The sequence below is a fragment of the Diospyros lotus genome, chromosome 7 (assembly GCF_014633365.1).
Source record: "Diospyros lotus cultivar Yz01 chromosome 7, ASM1463336v1, whole genome shotgun sequence".
Taxonomy (NCBI): Eukaryota; Viridiplantae; Streptophyta; class Magnoliopsida; order Ericales; family Ebenaceae; genus Diospyros; species Diospyros lotus.
In genome coordinates this window covers 645,048-658,992 of record NC_068344.1, presented here as the reverse complement: position 1 = coordinate 658,992, position 13,945 = coordinate 645,048, and the positions used below count along the sequence as shown (strand labels likewise).

At 39.3% G+C, this 13,945-nt stretch overlaps 1 long non-coding RNA gene across 2 annotated transcripts in view; it reads right to left on the bottom strand.

The window, feature by feature from the left end:
- Nucleotides 1-13,945, bottom strand: part of LOC127806709 (uncharacterized) — a 74,776-nt gene that overhangs the window by 24,466 nt on the left and 36,365 nt on the right. The window lies entirely within an intron of this gene.

Below are 13,945 nucleotides of genomic sequence, written 5' to 3'. Positions count from 1 at the left end.
AGCCAAGATTTTGGTTTAGTGAGGACGAACTTAAATACAAAAAATATAATTTTAAAAATAAGATAATAATAATATTATTATTAAAATATTTTATTTTTTGTATAATTGTTCCTTGCAGTTTTTCGTACTAGAAATTGCAATTGTTTAAAAAAGTTAAATTGATTATTTGAATCTTTAGATTTGTCATGATTACGAAAGATTAATTCTTGCTGTAAAAAAAGTCAAATATAATCAATTGATGCATTTAAACGAATTCGATAATCATACAGTATTTGTTCTAACTATCTGAAGAAAACTATTTCAATATTTTGTTCTTAATTCATTAAGGTTTCATAGTTGTTTCAAGTTTAATTGTGTGCATTATTAGCATCTCCAACATGAACTTAAAGTCTTATCTTCTTTTTTTTTTTTTAAATTACTGAACCCTTCTTTAATAAAAGAATCAATATCTCCATGTTTCCCACTATTTGTTTTAAAAAGATAACAGTATAAGCAAAATGCGACATTTTTGCTTATACTATATTCTAACCAATCACTAAATTTATTGAACAAAGCTGGAATGAATTATCTTGATTTTAATACTGATACAAACCTCTTTGCAAGTAGACTCTTCTAATTTGATCTTGAAAATTAACATTGTAATTCATTACTGTAGTTCTTAACTCGAAATCCCTAAGAAGTTGTGCAACATCAATTTGTTCAATATTTGCTTTGTTAATTTGTTTATTTTCTTTAATATAAATTTCCTCCATGTTTGCTTTCTTTACTTCATAATTTTCTTTAATATTTAGTTTTTATTTGCATCATCATTGCAAAAAAATAAAAATATGAGCAAATTGTAAAAAATACTGTGATGGTTACTACCGGGCCATTATATATTTAATTTCTTCAATACTTATTTTTTTTTATTTCTAATAGTAAAATATAATATATTTTTTTTTTATTTTTAGTAGTAAATCACTATAAAAAGAAAAATTTTAAAACAAAAATCTCTTGCCCCCACTCGGCCTCAGGTGGCTCTCCCCCTAGGCTGTTATGGGGATAGTCAACGATATTTTGTCATCATAAACCCAAATGTAGAGGTTCGATCAAACCCTTTACATTTGAACCTAGGTGAGTTTAGATCGAATTCGACCTTTAAAAAAATTAAAAAAAAATAGGTGTTACATGTAGAAGTAATTGGTGACAATGGTGCTATAAATAAGGAGTACGGAAAATAGAAGAGTTGATAGTGATGGTGCTATAAATAAGGAGTTAAGTAGTGACAAAGATTTTAATCTAGGAAATGAGTAGAAAAAGAAAGGGAAGGGGGAGAAAAAAATATTATATTTTAGTCATTCTGAAATATTTAATTGTGATTAATTAATGATAAAGAAAATATAACATGATGGCATATTTGATAATTTAATACTGTTTCAATACCAACGTAATTACAACACCATGCCATTATAGTTTGTATATGGTATCACGATTCATTGTAGTTTGTCTAAATTTAAATATAAAGATAGAGTTTATCAAGATTCACTATCATGTTTTGTACATCTATTTTTATTTATTTTTCTATTTTGCTAATGAAAAAATAGGGGTGATGGACAAATGTAACAATATTTTTTAGCATAATTGCAAAGGGTTTTTATTGCTAAAGAATACTTTATTTGAGTCATAATTATTATTGAGAGGACGAGTCAAAGTACCCTAATCACCCACGTGCATACTTTAATTGAGGATACGTTGTATAAAAGTCACTGTATTTTTGGTTGAGAAATTTATTGAACCAACCAAGCTTATTGGCTTTTCATCGATTAATTTTCATTTGGTCTATTAAAACAGGCTACTACGGTTGTCACTTTATTTTTGCTTTTTGAATATTGTCTAGAACGATTGATCAAAAACTTTCAATTGAACTTATTCTTTCAATTGGTATTTTTGCTTATCCTCCTATCTTGCAAAAATAGAAACTAACTTAGGTAAGTGCTTTATAAACATATGTATAAAAAGAATATATTTCATTTAGCTCCTTCATGCCTACTATAACTAGTTATTTTGGTTTTTTACTAATGGCGTTAACTATAACCTCAGCTCTATTTCTTGGTCTGAGCAAGATACAACTTATTTGAAATTCATTTTTGAAATGAACAATTCACTTACTGCATCACTTACTCATGCATCACTTACTGCTTCTCCATCACCACACGTCTCGGGTGATCCCTGTCCATCACCTACTGATGCAAGAAGTGGACGTGCGCCTGCCTAGCACATTTTCTCTATTGTGCCCAGCTCTATTTAGCTAGATGCAATACCAGCTTCTGACCCAGCCTCTCAACCCATTACTAAGCCCATCAATCAGCTCAGCTCACAATCTAATACCGCTCAATCTTCGCTTCCTATCGACACCATTGCTCTATCCTTTTTTTGTCCTGCATCTCAATCTACCCATCCAATGGTAACTCATTCTTGCATGAGTAATCTTAATCCTAGAGTCCTCTATGCCACTACCACATCACCTCCTAGTCCACTACCTTTACTAGTGCTTGCACTTTTACTGGCTTGCATATGTGTCAGTGCAAGTACATTCAGGACCTTCTGGAAAAGTTCAGCATAATGCCACGTTTGTTCCTTTTCTTGCTAAGACTGCATCTCAGCTTTTGAACCGAGGTGAACTTATGCCTAATCCGACATTATTCCATAGTGTTGTTGGAGCACTATAGTATGCTATTATTACTTAACCCGATATATCTTTTGCAGTCAATTAGGTTTATCATTTAATGCATCACCCCATCCTTCATCCTTGGAAAGCGATCAAGTGAATATTTCATTATCTTCGTAGTACTATGTCACATGGCATATTACTTCGTCGAGCGCCCCACTCAGTTCTTGCTGCTTTCTCTAATGCTGACTGGGCTGGTAATCATAATGATCATCGCTCCACTCATGGATATGCTGTGTTTTATGGTGGTAATCTCATTAGCTGATCATCTCGAAAACAATTTGTTGTTACCCATTCCAACATTAAGGCCGAATATCGATGTCTTACTTTTGCCACAACTGAGCTTGTTTAGATCCAACAAATGCTTCAAGAACTTGGCATCTCTCTCTCATCTTCCCCAATGTTGTTCTGTGATAACATCAGCACCAGTTATATGACACAAAATCCAATGTTTCATTAGCGTTCCAAACACATCCAAGTGGATTACCATTTTCTTCGTGAGAAAGTTCATCACTATGACCTTGTTGTTCGATATATTTCGTTTGCTGATCAAATCGCTAATATCTTCACCAAGGCTCTTAGTTTGGGTCATTTCTAGCTTCTACAGCCCAAACTCACTATGTGTTCCTCCCAGTAGAGTTTGCGGGGGGATGTTAGGATATTAAATTGTAATTAGCCATGTGATGTATTTTTGAAATAGTTTGAATGGGTATTATCTAAAATACTTAGATCTTCATATCTGTTTCAATTTTCAGAGAGCACGCATTTGTGGGTAGTGGAGAAGTTGAGCTCTTTTGGATCTAGTGATTTTTGTTGTTGCTAAAATACAACAATTAAAATTTATGATGTGGGGTCCACTCGAGCTCGATGTCGGGTGAACTTAGGTTGCCGTAAGAGATGTTGCTTCAAGGGAGATTATCATCAGGATGCTCGCTGCAAGGATCGGCCGCTAGTTCTCACCACGAGTTCTTGCCACTAGCTCTCACCACGAGATTTTTCCACTAGCTTTCGCCGCTAGCTCTCGCAACTAGCTCTCGCCACAAGGTTTTGCCACTAGCTTTCACCGCTAGCTCTCGCCACAAGGTCTTGCCACTAGCTCTTGCCACAAGGTCTTGCCACTAGCTCTCGCCGCTAGGTTTTGCCACTAGCTCTCGCCACAAGGTCTTGCCACTAGCTCTTGCCACAAGGTCTTGCCACTAGCTCTCGCCGCTAGGTTTTGCCACTAGCTTTCGCCGCTAGCTCTCACCACTAGCTCTCGCCACAAGGTCTTGCCACTAGCTCTTGCCACAAGGTCTTGCCACTAGCTCTCGCCACAAGGTCTTGCCACTAGCTCTCACCGCTAGGTCTTGCCATAAGGTCTTGCCACTAATTCTCGCCTCAAGATCTTGCCTTCGCCGCAAGGTTTGCCGCAAGACTTTTCCCTCACCACAAGGATTCGGCCCTGTTAATGCTGAGAAAATGGGTTAGAAGGCTCGCGGGAATCTTCCCTCGCGAAGACCCTCCGATGCCAAAGTCAGTCCCGAATCCCGATGAATATTCACAAAAAAATAGTAAAAGCGTATTCAAAATGTCCAGACTTTACCAAAGTTTGGGGCCCCATTAATGTCCTATAACTGGGTATTTATAGGGCACGATTCTCAAGGGTGGCTGGTGTTGACACGTGGCGGTTGCTGAATGGGTCAGAGCCAAGCCAAAAAGGTGGGGGAGGTTGCTACGATGTAGCCTCGCGGCTAACACTGCCGTGAGGTAGCTTTTCCTCGCGGTGAACAGCCGCGAGGCTGCATCTCCCGACATGCGGCCGCAAGGTGGCTGCGTCTCGCGGCATGCGGCTGCGAGGCTGCACCTCGCGACTGCACATTGCCAGCTGGCGGCAATTGCCGCCAGTTTCTTCACTTCTTCTTTTTTTGATTTTTTTATTCTTTCTTTTTCCATGGCATTACAATTGCCCCTTACTCTTCTGTTTTGTCTTTAGACAAAATTGAAGAGTAAAAAATATTAGCCAAGGAGTCGGGTCTAGCACCTTGCCTTAACCAAGTGCTCCAGAATGCCCAAAAAGATCTTACCTCGATCAGGGGTTGAAGTACCAAATTATCTCTGGGCAACCATACCCCTGATAGATAGACTTCACTGTGGAATTCTTGCCGGGTGTCCGAGCTTGCCAAGAGGTCTAAGCACTGGATCAGCTAAGGAGTCGGGTCTAGCTCGGGAGCATAGCACCGGACTCAGTCAATGGATCCCGACGAGCCCACAGGCACAATCTTTGGAGCATCCTATGATACCGTGATGGGTCATAGCGCCCTAGCTATTGTGTTCTCCATGTCCGTCTTTCAGGGTTAGCCTATTTCAGGGAATCTGGGTTTGGCCAGTGGTTCGACACGAGATTCCAGCCAGACATCCAAGTTTGCCGAGAGACCTAGGCGCCAGATCTACCAAGGAGTTGGGTTTAGCCAAAAAGGCATAGCACCTAACTCAAGCGAGGAATTTGGGTGAGTCTGCGGGCATAAGCATCAGATGTTCTAGTAATCCCGAGCCAACTCGTGGTCATAGGAACCAGATTTCAACTGGATGGCTCAACTCTGATAAGCGGGGTCATGGCAGAGTTATCACAGGGTTGTTGTCTTTTCATGCCTTCCTTGGGCTAGTCTACCTCAGGGGATCTGGGTTTGGCCAGTGGCCCTGCGCGGGATTCTTACTAGGCATCCGAGTTTGCCGGGAAACTTAGGCGCCAGATCAACCAAGGAGTCGGGTCTAGCCAAAAAGGCATAGCACCGAACTCAAGCGAGGAATCCGGGTGAGTCTGCGAGCATAGGCATCGGATCCTCTAGTGATCCCGGACCAGCCCGTGGTCATCGGCACCAGATTGCCACTAGGCGACTTGACCTTCGGGAGCGGTCTTATGCTGGAGCTATCAGGTGATCACTTCACTTCTTTTTCGCCTTCCCAGGGCTAGTCTACCTCAGGGAATCTGGGTTTGGCCAATGGTCCAGCACGGGATTCCTATCAGACATCCGAGTTTGTCGGGAGACCTAGGCACCAGATCAACCAAGGAGTGAGGTCTAGCCAAAAAGGCATAGCACCGAACTCAAACGAGGGATCTGGGTGAGTCTGCGAGCATAGGCGTCAGATGTTCTGGTAATCCCGGGCCAACCGGTGGTCATTGGCACTAGATTGCCGCTAGGCGACTTGACCTATTGGAAGCGAGCTATGCTTGAGCCGCCATACCTGCAAGACACATACAAATAATCTAGGCTCCTGCAGATTTTACGTGGTTCGGCTTATAATTTTGCCTACTCCACGGGAATACATGGGATATATTCTTTTATTTATCAGGGGATGTTATTACAATGGAAAGTTTAAAGATAATTTCGGCTTCTAATCGGGTCAAGTAACGCTTCTGACGATAAGCTTGACTCTATGTCTCGTGCTTCGTTCATTCCCCTGGGGCTAAAGCCGAGAAGTACCTCTCGAGGTGCACGGTGTTCCAAGCTTTTCCTATCGCCTTGCTTCGTGGTGTCGGTAGTGTGTACCTGTTGGAGTCTATCATCTTCTGGATTTTGTAAGGTCCTTCGCACTTCGGGCTGGGTTTCCCTTCCTCTTCTATTACCTTCCCCTGCGTCCAAAATTTTCATTTGGGTGACAAACTGTTCTACTCGGTCGAACAACTTAGTCACTGAATTTGGCTCGAAGAAAGCTAAGGATTTTCTAAGCGGGGCGTATGTAGTTCCGTTTAGTAGGGCTGACACTGCTAACCCAACTGGGAGATCCCTTACTTCCTGCATTGTGGCCTTGAATCGCTCGATGTATTGCTTCAGGGATTCATTCGGCTTTTGCTGTAAGCTCATTAGATATATTGCATTCTTCTTCTTCGGGAGATAGACGGAGAATGCATTTAAGAATTCTTTCTTCAACTATTTGAATGATTGTATATGCCCTGCTGGTAATTTGGTGAACCACTGTTGAGCTTGTCCTGTAAGGGAGAGTGGGAAAGCCCTGCACCTCGTGACCTCATTCCATCCATGTAGCACGGCTACTGCGACAAAATGTTGTAAGTGCTTCTCAGGGTCTTCCCTTTCTGAGTATATCGAAAGGTGTGGTAGTTAGAACCCTGGTTGCACTAGTCGTCTTTGGAGTTCCTTAGATAGAGGGAACCCTTTCGAGGGAGTTACCTTTGGTATCATCATTACCTGCTTCTGTTCTAGCACCTCTTCTATGAGGCGTTTAATGTTAGACACGCTGAGTGTTTCCTGCTTCTTTTCATTTTGGCAAATAAATGGGTCATGAGGCACTCCTGAGTAGGTGTTTTCTGCTGTCTCTCTATACGTGGGAGCTTTTCTCGCCCTTCTGCAATTTTTCCTTCTCGATTCCGTTACTTTCGGGACTTGACTATTCAGCCATGGAGTTCTGATTCTTATCCCCTACCGAGGGGTTCTTGAAGGGTTATCCTGGAATCTCCGATGTTCTACCCTTGTATCAATTTGTCCCATGTGGGGAATGTGAATGTCCGGCCTTAGTTCACGTAACAAAGCAGTGACCTCCTGTAGTCTTCTCATATTCTCTTCATTGTTCACCCTGAGTTCATTATTCTGCTGCTTTAGCTCCTCAAAGTTCTTCCGTAATAGTTCATAATCTGAGAGTAAAACTGTGGGTGGAGCTATTCTTGAAGTTCCCATGAGGTTTCTATTTGAAATTGAAAACTGTCCAAATGAGTGTTGTTCCTGGTTAGCGGGCGCTGTATGTGGGACTTGTTCCCCTCGCCCTGTCGCGTATCCATCTACGTGTGCTTCTTCTTGCTCCGAACGCTCCATGCCCCCCAGTCCGGTGGTATGGTTGCATTCAAGCACAGAAAAGTTCTCAGAACGCACTTCATTGCTAGGGTGATCTACCAAAAATTTTGATATTGTAGAGTGCACTGGGTGGGGGCCTTTCATGGCTCCTGCTCTGGTATGAGCACTCCTTCGGGTGGGGTCAGGCGGGCTCGCCCAACCGGCTGATCTTGTCCCTCTCGGCATCTTGTGTTAAGATTGGCTTTTTGTTACGTTTCCCACATACGGCGCCAAATTGTTGTTGCCAAAATACAACAATTAAAATTTATGATGTGGGGTCCACTCGAGTTCGATGTCGAATGAAGTTAGGTTGCCGTAAGAGATGTTGCTTCAAAGGAGATTGCCGTCAGGATGCTCGCTGCAAGAATCGGCCGCTAGTTCTCGCCACAAGGTCTTGCCACTAGCTTTCACCACTATCTCTCGCCATTAGCTCTCACCACAAGATTTTTCTAGGGGTACTCAAATGTTTTATTTTTATTTAAAAAAAAAAGAAAGAAAAAGCAGTTGCATAACGAGTCAACTGAAAAGTTGATTAAATAAATTTGACTTGGCCCCGAACCAGACCTTTTCTAAGAAGATGTGCTTAATTTTCTTCTAAATTTATGATGGACAAATACATAATTTTATGTTATTATCAATGAATAAATTCTTTTAGCAGCAAATTGGAAAGTAGCATTGCTGACATGAGAAATGTTATTAACAATATATTGTTTTGAGTCAAAATAATATATTATATGAATTCCTCTAGAAATAATGTATTATGTATGATGCCAAACCGATCAAATGAGTCCGGACACCAATCAATCAACTGGGCAAACCTAATTCATGCCTAGCCACCATTAATCTATTGAATAATGCTACACGTCCAGAATAGCTTACAGAAACTCTTACAGGTAAGTTTTATTTTTTGCATTTACACCCCACCCCCTTCCCCAACTCTCCCGCCCATTGAAATTTCCCTCCCACTCTCCAGGTAAGTTTTATTTCTTGCATTTCCACCCCACCTCCCTCCCCAACTCTCCCGCCCACTGAAATTTCCCTCCCACTCTCTCTCACTTTCTCTTTCTTTTCTCTCTCTCTTTCTCTCTCCCTCCCGCCAAGGCCGTCGTTGCCCCCTCACCGCCGCTCCTGCTCTCGTCGTCGACCCTTCAACCGTCGCCGCCACCGCCACCGCCGTACCTCTCTCCCTTATCGCCCGACCCCTGCCGTCGCCAGCCCCGTCGCACTCACCTGCCGTTGCAGCCGCCACCGTTCGCCTCCTACACAGCGGCCGTTGCCGCTCTCTCTCTTGGCCGCGTCTTCTACCCCTTTTTCGCTGCCCGCCACTGCCACTTCCATCGCCACCGCTGTCGTCAACACAAATCTAGTTGAGATTCTCTACCAGAGCCCGCAATAGTGACGTCTCGGTAGCGTCCGAACGGTTGTTCCAAAGATAGCGTCTCGTTTCAAGTCCGTGGCCGTCTTCTTGACCTGTTGATGAAGTCGAATTCGCCTACGGCAGCTTGGGCGTTCTATGGCTGCACTCTCACCCTGCAATTAAAACACAGAACAAAACACAATAAAAATTTTATATATATTTTTTTTTATTTAGATGAGAGGTTTATACTCGTCAGTGTACGAGTGCAGTTGTAGTCCAAATTTAAATTTATATTTTCTGGATGAGTCTAGGTCGTCCACTGAGAGATTTATTTATGGCAAAAGCAAAAGAATGTCACACACAAGCACACGCATTTCGATGAATTGGTAACAAGATTTTGTTTTATGAATTTTTTTTATAACAAATATTAGAAAATAAAGCAAGGTAGAAGTTAAAATAAATGCTTAATGTGAGGATATTAAATTGGATAGCACTTGAGTTAAGACAATTTCAGCACCAACCCATTGATTCCCAAATTTTAACAAATAAGATTAGTAACATTAATTTAATTTCAAATATGAGGGTTTGTTACTAAATGCAATTAGAGATGATGATAGTTCTAGTTTAAGCAATCCCCATACATGATATGCGGAATTCTAAATTAAGCAACTACCATAAATCTAATTACAATTAATATACAAAACAATTAAATTAATCATCCGGGTTTGGGTATGATAGCGTTTCCAGTACTAGTAACTCTCATGTGTGACATGAAAGCTCTAAGTTAGGCTTACGCTCCAATCCAAACCTAGTGATTTCCCAATAATTAAACTCACTCATACTGAAATTTAAATTAATGATACTCATTTTAAGCGCAGCTTTCTTTGGGAATCATTGGCGTTGGACACTGTCCTTGCCTTAACCCAAGATTAGGTTTAGCTACTCATTTCCATTTATAAGTTAATCAACAAGAATTTAAATGTCGTAATTTAAATAACAGAATTTAAATGACAAGAATTGAAATAGCAGAAACTAACCGGCCATTTAGGCGGTGGATAATTGAAAGACAAGAATTAAAATTACAGAAATTTAAAGGCAATTAACTGGTCATTTAGGCGATGGATAATAAAGTAAAAATAAATGATATAAGAATTTAAAAGAAGAAAGAAAGGAAGTAAGATTACAAGAGAAAATAAAAGAGAGAATAAGAGCAATTTTCTAAGGGAAACTCTAAGAGCAAAACTAAATTTTGATTCAAGTAATAACCACCTCCCACAAATACACCAAAGTGAGCTATTTATAGCTCACAAGATGCAATACAAGCCACACAATTATTCAACAAAACATCACCTAACTAATAGAAGAAAATTAGGTAAAAGACAAAAAATACAAAAGACTTTGTGTGGTGGACTTCTCATAAGAATACAAAAGACTTTAGGTGGTAAATCACTTAAAAAAATTACAAAACAAAGAAAAGTCTTCTACAAATTGGGATTTGTTGGGCCTTTGATTGGTCTTGGGCCTTTGGTTGATCTTGGGCCTTTGGTTGGATTTCATTTGATAGTTGGGCCAAGTGCACTTGAAACATCCTTTAACCTCCATAATTGGCCTTTGAATTTGAGCAATTTTAAAATGGGTAATCCAATGTCTTCGATTATGCCTCTAATTAATTGTAGAAGCCAACTTCCTTGTTTCATCTTGAAATAATATGTAATACGAATAATTATTTACTTTAAGCATAAATATAAAGCCAAAATAGGGATATAATTCATTAGGATATAGGAAATATTGACCCTTATGACACCCCCCAACTTGAATATTGCTAGTCCCTTAGCAATCGGATTATACACCAGCCATGATCTAATCGCAATACTTGCATGAATATAAAAATTTCAAATTCGAAACCAAAATGCGTAGAGTAGAACATTCAAAATAAGTCGAACATTCAAAATTAGATTTATGGTTAAAGGTCATACAATCTTAGGAATGGCAATCAGGATGATCAATACACATTATTCCCTCGAAGTTTTGACTTTAAGCCTTACTGTGGATTTTCCCTCCAATAAAATGATTCCTCAGGTGTACACACAAGGGGGTGCACCGTTATAAGAGTAAATATAAAACAAGTTCAAAACTCGGTGTCATACCAAATACAAGGAACATATTTTCATGAAAGAACGGGGAAATTGACATAGTTTCATGACTGGAATAATGCCTAAATAAATAACTTCTGAATTTAAACATAATTCCTTGCTCCGAACTCGAATCTTGAGATCACATGATTTATAGCATCAAGAGGGACCAAACTGGGTTGTAATGGGGCTATGAGGTTAATACGGGTTGTCAAAAAAAAAAAGGGGTAAAGTGTGCAAATGGTGTATCAGGATCTTTTTTTTTTTTTACTCATCTCAAACTGGATATAATGTTTTCTTCAACATTTGTTTTGAAACACTTATGCTGAATAACTAAGAGAACTTCCCCTTTTTTTTTTCTCTCTTTTTTTTTTTTTTATATGAGAATACCAAGATAGACTAATTCCTAGAAACACACCAGGTTGGACAAACTTCATATGGTTAAAGGTTTAGATGAAGGTAGGGAAAGAAATTGTGCTAAGAACAGCTCAGAGGGGCTAGCAAGGGAAGTTAATATAAAGAAAGAAAAAGGGTAATAGGCCCAAATTGAAAGAAATTGATCCCCCTTTCATACTTATACAAAACAATGTTACTCAGTCAACTAATTCAGAGTTTGAAACCAGCCAAATTCATCCGCTATCATACTAGACATTCAAAGCAAATTGATGTTTTGAAACTATTGAAAAGTTGAGATAAACAATAAAGCATATTTAGAGTAAGTGTTATTTCACTCAGAAATAACGATTATTAGGCTCAAACACTCACTCGGGTAATAGTCTCTACTTCTGTTGAGGGATCATGGAGTATGCTAATCAGCTAATTACCATTGTCTTTGACTTTATGACCGATAAACCAATTTCTAATTATTGAACACCCGATGCATGCAAATCATCTATTCTAATTCCATACATATACGTTTTCAAATAAGAAATTAATGCATTCATGATTCATATTGCAAATTCAACTGGCTATCAGTGTATAATTCCAACGCTTTAGGAATAACATTATTTAAAGCACACACATTCTTTATATTCTTTTTTTTTATTATTAATTTTTTTTTCACACAAAACTAAAAGCATGCAATTGCAAATTCACAGTTAAACATAGACCAGATAATTAATAAATATACCTTACTCCCCCAACTTGAATTGCAGTAATAAAATAGGGTTGTTAGGAATACCTGTAACTCCATAAATCCATAGATTTACTGTGAACTGCTAAAACTCAAACAAACAAATGAGCATACCATATATATATATTTTTATATTTTCACACCAAAATAAAAATTTCATGCAAGTCATAAGATAAACAAAATGCGTCTCAAGAGTACAAAGTACTCCTTACTCAGCCATCTTATCATAGACTCGCCTAATAACATTCCACAGTTTTTTTTTTTTTTTTTTAAGAACACAAGAAAAGAAATTTTGTACAAGTCATAGGAGATGCGTCTCAAGAGTACAAAAAGTACTCCTTACTCAGCCATCTTATCATAGACTTGTCTTACAGGGATAATTCTAAATTAATCGAACCTTTTTGCCGCTTGTTTTTTATTGTCTTAGACCAATCTATCCGAGGCTCATAAGGATCGTGCTGTGGAATATAAGTATGTAATTTTTCTAGCAGCTCCTCGATGGTGGATGCAGAAATAAGAATCTTTCTTGCTAAAGGAGAAATGAACTGTTGGTCCACAGCCTGATCAATAAAAGAGAGCAACCCATCGAAAAAATGGTTAACATTTAAAAGTCCAATGGGTTTGGTATGCAGATTGCTCTTGGCCTAAGAGATTATACAGAAGATTTCTTCAAGTGTACCAAAACCTCCTAGTAAAGCGATGAAAGCGTCTGACTGATAAATCTTACAAGCCATGCGCTCAGACATAGAAGTTGTTTCTACAAGTTAACCGCGTGTAATCCTAGAAATACGTGGTTCAGCCAAAGGGATTGGCATTACACCTACCACATATGATTTTCCAAAAAGTGCAGCTTGTGAAACATAACCATTCAACCCACAACTTCCTCCTCCATATACCAAATTAATCTTTTTCTCTCCTAATTTTTGGCCTAGTTCGCTTGCTGCAAGTGCGTAACAAATATCACTCCCAAGTTGAGAGCCACAAAGTACACATGGTTTTGATTCGACGAACTAACTGGCCTTCCATGTTTGTTTCTTTTGTATGCCCTGGAAAGAGGTTTGGCAATCAAAAGTAGCTATACAACAATTCAACAAGAAATAAATACAAACAAAAATCATGTGTATGTACAAGTAGTTGTGATTGTGGCTCACATCTTCCTCTGGTTTTACGTCCAGAAACGGCTTAAACACTTTCTATGAAGCGAGGATGAGCTTCCCATCCAATTTTCTTATAGATTGGCAAATAGGGTCGTTTTTAGTCAGATTCCCAAGACTATAGCGTTGGCGGTCACTTATGAACTGGCTCCATAAAGTAAGAAGTTATCTTTGCACTATTCCACATGGATGCGTCTCAAGAGTCAATCGAATATTATCCAATGACTCCTTACTCAGTCCATCCTTTATGAAACTAATTTTATCTTCTCGATTTACGGACGTAAACCCCGCAGATTTGCATCGAGTGTTACAGGTCCAACGAGCACACTTGTGACAACCATTCACTCTTTTAGCTCTTCGTTTCTTTGCAAAACTACTCTTCCTTAAACCCGGGAAATGCTTAAAACTAGGTGAAGTTTCGCCAGCTAATTGAACTTTTGCTTCGATCAGCCAACGAATATCTTCAGGAATGTTATTACGCATCAAAATCCTAAGTCTTTCACATCTAGCAGCATCAATTTTTTTCAATTCATTCTGCGGGAGAGATGGATAGTACTTGCTAATTTTTGAAAGCTGAAGATCCATTTTTTTCTTTTTTAAAGAAAACTCTAATAAGAAGAAAGTAAAGAACTATAAACTT